Genomic DNA, 14,488 nt, shown 5'->3' with positions numbered 1-14,488 from the left:
ATGAAATCAGGCTGGTTTATGGAATAAAATTATACTGTTAAAATTGCAATAATTTTAAAACTTTTCAATATTTATTTACCAGTTTTCGGAATTTTTGCAAATCTTTTTTTTTTTTTAATTAAAAGAATCTGGAAGTTCTGCAGCATTGTTAGTTAAAAATGACTTTTTTAACTTGGTGTTTTTTTTAAGAATTTGTCTCAGCCATATTCTCGATTGTAATTTAATTATAATACTATTTTAATTTAAAACTACAGCATTTATTTTAATTTGATTTGATGAAATACCTAAATATATAAACACAACGAAGAAATATCTATTTAAACAATTGAAGTAAAGAACTCGGGTTTTTTCTTCATTGTAGAAATTTATTTTATTCAAAAACTAGACGGCGCTTTATCAGTTTTGGTTACTCTATTTAAATAAAAAAAAAATCTGCAAAATAAAAAACCAAATTGCTGTTTTTATTTTTCTTGCTCACTAAAAAATGTCGCAGACCGTGACCGAAACTGGTAGAACCATCTTGTTTTTTTTTAATAAAAACAATTATTACAACGTGGAAAAAGCCCATGTTCTTTACTTCCATGATCATCTCCTTGCGTCTGAATTTCTTCAAGCAAAAACAATTGAAATTATTTTGAGTGGAAAACTCAATATCATTTATTAACTGATTGTGAGTGGGTGGTAGGTGGGGCTGGAGTTGGCGTCCTTCCACCTTTGAGACTCGTGTTTGTTGTAAAACTAAAATTTGAAATGTTTTTATTTTCCACTGTATTTTAATTTCCATTTAAAATTCGATTTAAAATCTTCCCTCTGATGGATTAGCTGAGATTAGAAGGGTTGCGAGCAAAATTGTATGCATGTTGCCAAGGGGTTGAGAACATAGTGTGGCATCGGTGCAATTGAAAGTCACACCATCAATCTATGGGGCTGTCACTCGACCTGTTTTCGCTGACAGGCCTGTTGACGCAGAATCCAAGACAACAAACACTGCACCCTCCGCCCGCCATTCATTACCACACACATATGTACACATCCATTCTGTGGCTGCCTTTTGCATCAGAGTGCGATGCAAAAACCTCAGCGGTGCAGAGACACAAACATGCACTTGGGCAGGCGAAGAAAAGCTTCAGCAGCCCTCTGGCTTCATTTCTAGTAGCTTCCATTCTCTTCTTCTCTATCATATTTCGCGAGGCGGAGAAAATGGATATTATTTTTGAGCCGAGGCCAAATGCTGCGCTGCTCGCGGCCGTTTTAATTAAGACGAAAGGCTGCAAATTCCTACACAGCAGCAGCTCGACGGTGGCGGCAGCTTTTGTCTTTGTCGCATTGTGTATTGATAAACTGCTGCATGCTTTCCATATTTCCACCTCTATTTATGTACTGCTACGTGTGTTTATCTCGGCCAGTTTTTCGTTCGTTTATTTATTTCGCGTGAGTCGCTGATATAAAAGTGAAAAACATTCAAATGTTTAAATTCAATCGCTTGCGCCGTATTTCTTACCGAGGGCGAAGGAATTTTATGATGGGGTCGCTCCACTTCCTTTTTGATTGTCTGTTCAAATTTTAATAATTACTTGACTGTTTCTTAAAATCTATTTACCAAGCTGTGATATCTTCAGAACTTTTGATGCACTGATTAACTTCTTTATTGTAATAAAATTATATTGCTTGCAAATAATAAAATAAAAGTGTTCAAATTCATCAGAGTGCTGGGACAGCTAACTTTATGTTTCTTTATGTAATTAAGGACTGGTTAAAGCATTTATGCATAAAAAAAACTTAAAAACTAATACAAAGGAAACATGCAAGCAGCAAGCAGTGGGTTATTTACAAAAAAATTAAAAAAATTCATGAATACTAAATAATTACAAAATATTTAATAAAAATTGAAATCTTAATACTTATTTCTAAAACAATTTTAGTGCTGATTAATATTTTAACTTGATTTATACGATTTTATAAGATGCAGAATTCGCAAGGGTATTTGAAAAAAAGCGGCTCCATTCAAAGCGAACCGTCCCATAACGACACCGCATTTCGATGCGACCCGAACTCGGTCCCACGGGAGTCGCAAGGGCCACGCCCGGCCCTGTTTGGGTGGCGAGTGGTCGTAGTATCGGAACGGCAGGTAATTTACGGGAGACAATCGGTTGAGCAGCCTCCAATGACGTCACCGCCGTGTTTTTCTGGTGCCTGTGCTGCCGAGTTGCCATGGCGACCGAGTCGGAGGCTGGTGCTGCCTCTCGCTGGCCCGCGATCTCTGCGGTGAGTGCGGCGCGCGCCGCGTGTGCACCCTGCCTGCTTTTTGCACAACACGCGTCTCGGGGATTATGATGGCTTTTAACAAGAAGGTCTTCATCCTGATTACCGGCCTCCGGTATAATAACCGGCCGCCCTGCGCGCTCGCAGCCCCAAAGCCAACTCCTGCACCGAGCCGTCCTTCTTTTATTTATTTCTTTGAACAATCAAAAAGCTTTTCTCCCTCTGCTCTCTAGTTTAACGAACGCCCGAGAAAACTTTCTCTTTGAGAGCGTCACATTCTTATTCTACGTCACTGTTTGCTTTCCAGGAACGCGCGCGACAAGGAAATCAACGCTAAAAATCAGGCTTTCGATTGATCCGCCACCCTCAGTTTCCATTTTCGGGAAAAGTGGATTTGCCCGAGCAGGAAATCTTTTCTAAAACGAATAAAGCATCTTTTGTAGTGCAATTAAATGGATTTGTGGCGCTCTGACAAATAATGTGCTCGTCGCGGTAAAATCCTAAGTAAACGACCGTACACGTACAATTCACCGAGGCACGTCGAAACATTAAATAAATTAATCGTTTGGCTACTTCCCAAATCGTGTCGTGTGTGAAAGAGTCTTTTAGTGTGGGTGAAGACACGGCTCGATCGGTCATGGACCATTGAACTGGGGCACCGACTTTCCAGATGCAATTGCTTTAACAGTTCTCAAAAAGCAAATTATATGAAATTATTGGCTCGCAATGTTATTTGAATGGAGACGTATAAAAATTTACTTGAGACGAATTGAAAGATTAATTCATTTTGAGGGTGTATAAAGATCCACAATTATTTATTTAGGAAGTTGAATTAATTTTTAGCTCATTAAAACAATCATATTTGCTTTGTTAAATCTTTTCAAGGGCTTAAAGCTCGCTAAATTTTTCCTTTCACAATGAGAAGTACATTAAAAAAAAGAGAACAACCGCGCGAATAATTATTCGGCAAGCATTTCAAGCAGGTTCTTGTTTTACGTAGCGAGATGATGAATTCATGAATCGGCGAAACAACAATTGCAAAAGCGGGAAAGTTTGTCAAAAGAACAAAGCAAGCAGGGCACCCGTGAAATGTTTGCAACGACGGCGGCGGCGGCGTCTCCGCTGCAAATTCGGCGTCAAAAGTGGTGTGTGGCTCTCTCTCGTCAGCCGCTCCACTGCAAAAGCTGCAGGATTTCTCACAACGGGAGGTTCCTGTTGTGCGAGCGATCACTTGGTGCGAACAATGCTCGGTGGCAGCTGCCGATTTAGCGCAGGCAGGCATCCACTTTTCTCCTCGGCAGTCGGCGGCCAAATCCAGCATGTAGTGCAGCAGGCAGAGTGAATTGGTGGGTCTCTGCGGGAGTAGTATCGACCCTCGACGTCACCGATGACGTGGGCACGCCCGGCCCAATGACGGAGTCACTCAAAAAGCAGGCACCGGCCAAAAAAGCATTTCGTATTCATTGGCGTGCATTTCTAATGCAGGCTCTCCACTCGCATACACGATCGTCCCCCCGGTGATAATTTATTCAACATCGCATCTAATTAGACGAGACGTTGTTTGCTGACAAATTGCCAGTCATGCCGGCGGTGATTGCAGCTCGTGAAATATGACAGGCCTGACAAAAACGCGTCCCGCGCATCCTGCAAGGCCCACAAGTCCCAAACCTCCCAGCCGTAATTGCCGCTCATTTGCATCGCCAAAGGTTCGCCTGCGATGCCAAATGCGTGCCACGTATCAATGTTAAATATGGCTGAAGTAGAGATTGATACCGTCTAATGGGGGAACTTGTGTTTTTGGTAGCGGTGAATTGGAGAGAGGGAAATTGAAACAACCGTTTTTGATTGATATGTTAATCAGACTTGCGAAAGAAAAACCTTTTTGTTATAAAAAAGTAATTTTGTAAGCATGTAGAGTACAGAAAAACCAATCGAAACAAAATATAATTATTCAAACGGAATCGTCAACAAAATTAATCATTTTTTACAGGAAGCAATTGTTCAACTACTGCAATCCTTTTTGCAAGTATGATATATTTATATTATATGAGGCAAATTTGATAATTCGTTGTATTATTTAAATAAAAATAATATAAAAACCTAGTAATTAAAATTATATCACTTTAAATTTCTTTATTTAAAATCAAAATTAATTCTAAGTAAAATGAAAATTTAAAAATATATAATAAATTACTAGATATTTTGTAAAAAATGTAAAAATATGAATTTTGTTAATAATCAATATTATATATTATTATTATATATTAATTTTACTTACAATTAAGTGCAATTAAGGTTCTTTTGTAGATTTTTCAACATTTCCATTGATTCACGTTTTTTGCTAAAATATAAATTTGTTTCTTACCTTCTTCAACACATCCGACTTTCTTTGTGTTCGAAAAATTATCTTGCTTCAAAAGTACTTAATCGTAATCTCTCAACAAGTTTGTGCCAAAAACTTGACACTCAACTACAATGCAGAATATTATCGCGAGAGTCGCACCCAGCCAAAATCCATTGAGGACAAAACGCAAAGCACAAACATTTCCGTAGCCGTGCTTGCTGCCGGTTGAATGCGGAGAGATAGTCCGCAGGTGTGTCGCTTCACAGCCTATTATAATATGCGCGCGCGATGTAATTCGAGAACTTGCCTGTGCCGCCAGCGAGATCGATGAATGAATGAAAAATCAAAACGCACTTGATTTCCAACATACAACCACTGACCTACATTGGCTCACTTAATCCAAGCGAAAACACGCTGGCATGACTCAGCGTCTTTTCCACCCGGCCAGGGAAAGCGAAACGCTTTGTGTGGCCAAACAACTGGTAAAAGTGTTGGAAAGAATAAAAGAACAACGTGACTTGATATCTGTCTGCTTGTTATTCACAAGTATTCAATTTAATGCGATCAATTGGAAAACCACCTATAAGTGCATATAAGTATTTTTTACCCCACCGACTGAAAGAGATGCACATGAATTTATACGCGATATACTTTTTATACGCTTTTGATCCGGCTGCCACGTTCAATTTGACTGATTTTACTTTCATGAGCAGAGCGAACTAGCGAGGGTTGCTTGCTTGGCATTCTGTGCAGGTCCGCGAGGCTCCGCTCCATCAGGCCGCACCGCGAGCAGTGTTTCTTTTTCCATGTTTCAACAGCTCGGCGTCGAGGATTAAATTGAATGATGCCTCCAATTCCGACGAGTCCCTTCTCGGACCTAAACAAGCACCAGTTATGTGGAATAACTCGAATAAATTCACGCTCGACTGGTCACACGATAGAGATATATCTTTCCCTGAATCGTCAAAGTCTGATCGGTTGCAAATTACAAATGCTGCGAGACGGTTCGCCGTTCTTGATTACGACCGGCAAAGTGCACTTGAACAGAACGGTCGTGTTGACCTCACTTGAAGATTTTTCTTCTTAAACTGAGCGATCAATACTACGCAGAACCCTCAGATTACGTCTGCCTCCTCTCTAGTATTCCAATATCTGAGAGCAACCAGTGCTGTAACTAAAACTAAAATTTAATTTAATTTTCTGATGAATAATTTCAAAAACCCTGATAAATTTACTAGTTATTATATATTTAAAAAATGTATTGACACCAAGTGATGTTCAAATTATTTTTTATTGAAAATGCGTGACAAAAATGAAATTAAACATATTTTTTATCAATTTAGCATTAAGCTTTGGGAAGCTTAAAAATTGCAAAAAAATAGAGCAAATAATATACTTTTACGTTTAATTGTATTGCATAATATTTTCCTAAAAGTTTCCATAGAAATATATTTTTATTATATTATTTTTTTTTTTAGAAATTTGGCTTCTTTTTTCTTTGAAAACTTGTAAGATGTAAGGATTTGGACCGGTTTTTTGAAGGGAAAAGTAATAGGCACTGACGTTGAAAATTGAGAACTTTGAGATAACCGATAAAAAGGCGAGGATATATTGAACTTTTTCTTACGATCCGTCCACTGATGGGATTCGCGCAGCAGTTTGATCAGCGCCAAGCTCGGGATATTCCGATAGGGTGTAATTTGAAGCAAACATTAAGAGACGAGAATTCCCTCTGCATTGCCGTGCTGCCGGATGCTCCACTTTTGAAGTTTGCTCGCTGCTAGTTGTGCAGTTGTTTTTCTGCGCTGTTGGTCGTCGTCGCGTACGTGGACAATTAAGCGCGCGAATAATAGGTCGCGCTGGGAAATTCAGGACACACACTCGGCTCTGCTTTTTCCTCTGAAGAAAGAGGAAAATTCAAAAGGCAAAACTTTGCTCAATCGTGCAACTCGTTAACATAGATTAGTTCCGAGTCACTTATTTCGCCCGCTGCTAACTTCAACGCTCTCTTTCGCACTCTCTGGCCGGCGAAATCTCGTCGTCTGGTCATTTGCAGCGCGTCTCTCTCTCTGATGTTTTCAGCCTATTTCTTCTGGTTTGTCGCGCACGACGACTCGCTGCCTCTCCAGAAGTGCTCGCTCGGCCACCCCCAACCACCCTCATGTAATCACCGCGCTGCGCATTAGTGCCGAGAATAATGGCTTATTCACTCTCACGATCTCTCGCCTTAAATTGCCACTTTGCGCAGACAAACGCTATTTTTTCGCGCCTCGCTGTTGCTCTGCTCCTTGGCTGTGCAATAACGATGCTCTTCCTCAATCTCGGCTTCTTTTTATTGCACACACAAAGGGCCGTCAAACCCTTGACGCACGCATCAAGGCGCACGAGAAATGAGCGGGCCCTGAATATGCATGCAAGCCCAACCGAGCGCTTTGTGCGCGCATCGCATACTTTCTCTCCCCCTAATTATGTTACTTGCTTGCATTCTTTGCTTCTCAAGCAGAGTGCACAAGCCCTTGAGAGCAAGAACATAATTTAATGCCGTGTGCAACAGCCAAATCTGACGCCGGCGCTTATCTAAAATTTATGATGGTCGAAAACTCGCCTTAAACTGCTGCTGCTGCTGCTCAAGTTTTCTCCACGCTCCGTAAGGGTGAAGACTCGAGAGTGTCACCACTCGACTAGGGTGTAAAGTATCACTGGGAACAGCCTATCAGCGAAACAAAAAATCCAAACTTCTGATTTTTTTAGATGAACATTTTCATCACGTCCGCCCAAAAACAGTATCTTACTGTTAGTTTTTTTTGAAGAATAATTAAATAATTAACCTTTTGTTGAATTTTGAGTCCAACTCATGGCAAATTATTTCACATTTCAAAATATTAATTAATTTTATATAAAATTAATTTCAATAGAAAACGCCTCGTAAATTTGATACAGTTTGTTTTAGAAATTTTGTTCTTGAAATCAAAACTCAAAATTAGTAGCAAAACATTTTTCGTATGAGAATAATATGTGTATGATTTTTGTTGAAAAAATTGATTGCTAAATTTAAATTAGGCGAGACCTAATTTTGTGGACACGCGTTTCAATTAAGAATTCAATTAGTTTCGGGTCATTGAGTAATTGAGCACAAAGTGAACGGCTTTTCCAAGCAGAATAGGGTGCGGTTTTTGTTGAATAAATTACGGCGGGCGAGAATGCATTTTGATTAGGCGAGGGTGTGAGTGAGGCCATAGCGAGCAGGCCCGAGACGCCGGCGTGCCGTGGAGGCCACAAAATGCAAAACACCAGTGCTACTCACGCCAACTTCCATGAGGCGCCATAAAAATGTTGGGGGCAATTAAAAGGATACGCAACTGGTTGTTTCTCCGCTGATAGGAATCGGCGCGGTGCGAGCTTGGGAAGACAAAGTGAAATAACATCGATTCCCTCCCCAAGGCCAATTAATCTCAATGATAATGAAGGTTTCGCGTTTGAGTTTTTGGCCCGGCAAAAATTTGACGTGGATAAGTTATGGGCACATTTGTCAGGTCGAGCCGGGGCACCGAGCTAGGCCCGTAATCACTGCCAAATGTGCCTGCCTGATGAACATATCCTCACGGGCGACAAGTAAGGGTTGCCATGCCACCCTATTTTTCCGCAGCAGCAGCACACATTCGTCGAAACTCCATTTGTTTGCCTCTCAACGCGACAATTGCGCCTTCAACTCGACGACGGAGTGGTAATTTCGGTGGCATTTTTCTTACACCCTTCGCCGCACGCTGTTTTCAATTTGTTTCCTTTTGTGTTCTCCACCGTATTGCCACCAATTTAAATGCAGATTAATAAATTTAAATTGCCTTTGATTTATTCAAATTCGTCCCATTAAACGCAATTATTTGATTATATCAGGTGATTTGATGCCTGCAGGTGACAGATAATTAAGTTATTAATTAAATCTTATCATTTACATACTCATGTTTCATTTATTTATAGAATTTATTAAACACTGATATGATTTTTTGTTTCCAAGTTTAATTAAATGAAATTATATTACAAAATTAATATATGAACAATTACAAGACTCCCTATAAACAATTATTTGACATCTTATTTTTATATTTTATATAATAAAAGGCTTAATTTTACTATATAAATAATTAAATATATTAATTTTAATTATACATATTTATTATTATTATTTCAGTTTGTTTGTCCGAATTGCTAATTATTTCAATAAAACAACAAAATATTTTAGATTTAATTTTTGTATTCTTTGATTTTTATTGCAATTTAATTTATTATTTTACTATTTTCAAAAAATAACCTAAAATTACACCCGCCATTTGAAACAAATAAAAGTATTTTCATAAGACATTGATGGCTTGAATGAGAACATCTTTTAGACACATAATTCGATCAAATTTCACTCTGACTGCAAACCGCAGTGTTTGCCATTATTTAATGTTTACAGTCTACATCATTAATATTTTACTTGGAACGTCCGCAATTCTATTTGAATTCAATCCGGATTGAAATCAGCACTGCCGAGGCTTGACCTAAAAACGCAGCAATTGCACAATTACTGTTTGCATTCGAATGTATTTCCCCCATGTGGAGGCATTCACGGGACAGTGCAGAAGTGGCGCAGCAGATATATTCTCTGGCTTTGGAAAACGATATTCATTGGAGCAGGCACGACACGGCGTGACAGAACTGCTCTCGCCACTGCGCAAACTTAAAATTCTATTCCCCGTCTTCATTACAGAAGCTACAAAAGAAGGTTTGCGAAACTCTTGCATATAAATTACAATCTTGACTGACACAGTCAGCAACTCGCGCGCAAACGTTAGACACAGGCAGGGGAGCCTCAACACTCATTTGTCTCACGCGCAAATCGCCTCCAACCCTCCCCCAAATCTCCCAAATCTGTTTTCTTGAATTAAACGCGGAAAAAGAAAGAGAAGCATTAATCAAGACGAAAAAGGGAAAAAATAAAGTGCAGCCCCGCCTCTTATTCATCCCTGCCATGTTCAGAAAATGAGGATTTTTCCCCTAAGCTAACATTGTAGATGGTAAATAAATTTCAAATCTTTCATATTTCATGTGATTTTTATTTATTTTTTATTTAGCAATGTAAATTTTAAAAATGCTAAAAATTATTTTACAAAGATTTAGAAATTCAATTGCTTGAACTTACAATTTTTACCGATTTACAAAATTATATGAAAATTATTTCCAATTATTTCCATAGGGGTTTCCCCCGACGTAATGTCCTGTACACGCCCTTTCAAGAATAATTCACGCCTCGCGCAAGTAAGAGGAAAAAGCAAACTCACTGGCTGCTTTTGAGACAAGAATACGTGCCGCGTTCGTTAGGTTTTGCGCAAATGTATACGAGAGAAAAGCGTTGATAGCAAGAGTCAGATCGAGAACACTGCACTCGCACAACCCACATATTATTTTTCATAATATACAACACACTGTTGGGGATGGAAGTCGGCAGCACAATGGGCGTGTGTTATATCGAATGTACTGCTCGGTACACACACACCCCATGTACCTGTCACGAACCTTTGACCCGACAGAGGGAAAAATTAAGCAGCCCCAACACGCAACTTGGGCCGATGTTCATGGTGGGTGCATTGTTTTGCTCCTTGCGGCTGCGGGGGCATGACTTGGCCTCGCAACTGGGTCAAATGCTAGTGCAAATGCTCACCCCCACCCCTCTCTCTTTCTCCGCTACGGCGAGCGAGCGAGCGGGCGCTCGTTATTTATTCCATCTCGGCACGGCACTCTATGGCGGCCCTAAATCAACCTTTGTTTGCAACTAACTGCATTTTTGCTCCGGCGGCAACTTTGATGCACCGACCTTGTTTTGCTAATTCGCTAATTCAGTGTGAAGGGAAACGCGAAATACATTCATCCGAACGACCCCTCTGCCGTGTTTTACGACTTGCAAAACTCGTTATGCAACCCGCGGAGCATTTAAGTCCAGCAGGTTGCATACGTCGATTTTATCTCAAAACTTTTATCATGAAAGAACAAAAAATCAAAGTTTCGTCAGAGCATTGTGCAGAATTTTACGGATCAAGGGTCGATTCATAGTGGTTTGAATTTAAAATTCGGCTTTTCCTCGACGGGTTTTTGTGATTTTTTTATTGTTTAAGAAATAAACAGGATATTGGTTTTTCTTAAACAATAAAAAGCTCATAAAAACCTATCAAGGAAAAGTCAAATTTTAAATTCAAATCACCTGAAATAATATTTTAAATTTAATTGATATAATTTTATATTATAAACAAGACATTATCTGATTAAATTCTAAATGAGGAGCTTTTATATTTTTATTTTTAAATAATTTATTTTAAATGTTTGTACAACGACTACAACGTATATTATCTGATTTAGTAATTTTTTTTAAATATGAGTAGTGTTTTTATCTAAATTATTTTCAAAAATCTATCTTCCAAGCTTGTCCCAAAGAACATCACTTATTACTCCATTTTACTTCCTTTATGTGTGTTAAGATGCTTATCTAAGTGGCATTACAAAAATTTCTTCCTCTTGAAATTTACATAACTACATTCTGGAGGCACTTTAACCGACGACGGGCACTAAATCTGGGGTAAAATGGCATTAGAATTAGTCGTTTGGCCGCAAAGTGCGGATCGATGGCCATAAATTGAAGCGGCCCAGAGACAATTACAAATGCTCAGAACACAGAAAACGTCTTTTAAAGAGGAGGCCTACAGACAAAAAGTGTGTTTAATAATAAATAAAAACGAGCTTATTTCTGCCTCAGCCAGGATCGATGGCCGTTAATCGAATCGGGTGAAAGACAAAATACTTGGGGAAGCTGGTGGGCGAACGGAAGCAGCTCTTAGCATTTGTAATGGATGGCCCTCTAATTTGAATCCACAAGCTGCATCTTCCTCTGTGAGTTATCGCTGGCGCAGAGCTGCTTTGCATTTTCCCTCCATTTGTCCCGCGATGGACTAGCGGCGGGTGCAACTGGTTATATTTTGCGCCGAGTGCACTCGTTCGCATCACTGCGCCAATCACTCGGCCCTGCTCTTTCGTCCCAGACCGGAGATGTCAGCCTCAGTCAGAAACAACTTTTTTATGCGGCGACACGACTTCGCGCTTGGATGGTGAATTTTCTGCCCGTCGCGTACAGATGCGGTATTTAGATGAAGAGAACTCATTTAATTTCCCGTCCGGAGATCAAAATGGCATAAATGAAACGGTTGGAATATAAAAAAAATGTCATAATTTCTTCAATTATATGTAAATTTTGAAATTAAAAACAGTCGTCAAAAGAGAAATTCCGAGAAAATTCCAACAAAGAAAGATTTTAATTGGTTCCTTTTAAAAAAAAGGTAAAAGCCAATTAGTAATTTGTAGTAAAAGACGTGGATTCAGTAAAAAATGATTAATCAAATTATTAATGTCTCAATTTCGAGTGTTTGAACGCAGAAATTAGACTTTACATTCAGCAGTCGTATCGTTTTTTTCTCTTTTTTTTTATTGAAAGGAGCAAAAAAGTAAGAAATTCGAGTACCTACGTTGCATGCAGAGTGTCAACCGATTTTTAGCTCGTTGGAAACAGCCTTTTTTTCTCTGCACCTCATTCGCCGCAGGTTAAATTTTTCATTTGCACTGCCATTTTTCTCTCTCACTCTCGTGAAAGCCAGTCGGTATGGGAATAAATATTTTAAGTGCCTGGGAGCGAGTCGAGTTTTCGTTACTCTCTCGTCTTTCTTTCTCTCTCGGCGTGTCTGCTGCGTGCACGTCTGTATTTATTTCATCTCTCTTTCTTACTCGTACAGAGACGAAGAAGAGGAAGACATCGGGCGCGAACAATATTTTGTCGCAGCGCAGCTGACTCTCGGGTACTACTGGTGCTAACTTGGAATTTAAGTATTGCAGCAGTATCGAGAGAGGAGAAAGAAGACTAAAAAGTAAATAAGAAAAGAGCTACTATGCCGCCGGGTCGTTTTTTCTCCTTCCCGTTTTTTACGAATGCAAAAAGTTTTTATGCCCTTATCAAATCAGGCCGCTTCTTTTACATTCGGGTGCCATTTTCGTCGGAGCAAAAATTGCGAGAGAGCCCCTTTTTCTCCTGCCTGCTCGCTCAGATTCATTTCTGCTGCCGCTCGCTCGCGTATTGATTGATATTGATGATTGCGCATTTCAAGACGCAATATTGGAATATTTGCCCATCACTTCAGACTGTGTCACTCTATTAACTTAATTTTGATTTATGGATCTGGCTTCATTGCTTCATCGAGTTGACAGCAAAAACTAAACTCCAGCGATTCCTAGGCACGGCGCCAAATAAAAAAATTTAGAGTTATAAACTAAGCACGTATTGTTAAAATTTGTTAATTATATAACTTTCGAAATGAATTTAAACAGATATTAATGTTATATTACCAAACACTTAATTTTGTTATTTTAATAGTTTCATGATATTTTTATTATTATTAGAATGCCTATATTTTATAAATAATAAATTGATTAATTCAAAAACGTTTTCTCTTGTTCTTAAAAATATTTAAGTTTTATAATTTTCAAGTGTCAATTTCTTCTATAAAATTCATTATGTACACATAAATGGTTTTTTACCTCCGGTTTGCATTTAATTTGTAATTTAATTAATTAATATTTAACACTGTTAGCCATGATGACAAGACCAGATTTCCTGTTAATCATATTATCCAGCACAATACCGACTTGTTCTTTTGGATTGGCGTGTCTTTGAAGCTATTTTGATATTAATTCAACAGAAGGGCCTTTCCCTTTGTTGGTCTTTCATCGGTGCAAATTATTTCTTTTCGCTCAACTCACCCTCCGTCGTCGACACTCTCAAGACAATCGATTAGGCCTTTCAACAGCTACTTATTGGCCCTATTCTGCACCTATATTTGCTCTCTGTTCTTTGGTTGGCTGCTCGGCGCGCGCCCTACTTGAGTCGCGCACATCTCCAGCCGAGAGGAAACAACAAGCCCTCCGACTCACGTGTTGCTATTATACGGCCAGGTCAAAATCACACTCTCCAGAGAGGAAAGCGAGCGCCTCTTTCTTTTATATCACTTTGGAGGCGAAAGGGCGAATTGTCGTGAGGAAAATTGGCCCAAATTAAATTATGCGGCTGTGCAATAAAGGCCAAATTAAATTGGAGCCGAGCATGAAATTCACTCGCGTGAGAGAGCCCCCTTTTCCCATTCCTGTCCGAAAAACGGCCGTTTCGCCATGATTGAATCAGCACCCTTCGGCTTAAGCGGCGAGATTGAGCGCGAAATTGAGAAAAGTGGGATCAGGGCAAAGCCAACAGTGAGGAGTGAATTATTTTGGCGCGAGAATATTTCACCTCCGCCGATCCCGATAAGTCAAAGAAGCCGCCGAGGTTAAATTGAGCTGTGCTGCCGGATTGTTATATTAAAATGCGGCGGCACCGCAGCCCGGCCACATCTTTCTTTCCCAACAGAGCCGGGGCTAAATTATTGAAAAGTGCCAAAAGCAGACTCGGGAAGACGGAGAGGAAAAGCCGTGGCGCTGCAGTGGTCACTTTTCCTCCGAGGGAAGAAAGAGCGGAAAGAAACCGCCCGCTTTTATGGCCCATAAAATGTGGATATAACTTTGTAAAAAGTGCCCCCATATCATCGCCAGGCGGCGGCGGCGGCGAGCGCTCTCTTTATTTGAACTCGCCATCAATAATCCCTTGGCGTGAATTCATTGACAAGCGAATACCAGGGACAAAAACAGGACCCTGCTTTTGCGGGCCGCCTCAAAAATCAAACCTGCCAATTTGACCTTAATTTCCTCTAGCGAGCTCCAGAGTAATTGCAATTTAAATTATTATTGGGTTTTGAGCGGTTTATTTTAAAGCTCGGA

At 39.7% G+C, this 14,488-nt stretch overlaps 1 protein-coding gene across 2 annotated transcripts in view; it reads left to right on the top strand.

Annotated features, from left to right (window-relative positions):
• Positions 1–14,488, top strand: part of LOC132195508 (glucose transporter type 1) — a 111,070-nt gene that overhangs the window by 46,480 nt on the left and 50,102 nt on the right. The window lies entirely within an intron of this gene.

Source organism: Neocloeon triangulifer, unplaced genomic scaffold (genome assembly GCF_031216515.1).
Source record: "Neocloeon triangulifer isolate White Clay Creek 2 clone unplaced genomic scaffold, ASM3121651v1 ptg000009l, whole genome shotgun sequence".
Taxonomy (NCBI): domain Eukaryota; kingdom Metazoa; phylum Arthropoda; class Insecta; order Ephemeroptera; family Baetidae; genus Neocloeon; species Neocloeon triangulifer.
The sequence above is the reverse complement of the archived record's forward strand: the minus strand, read 5'-3'. Positions and strand labels throughout refer to the sequence as shown.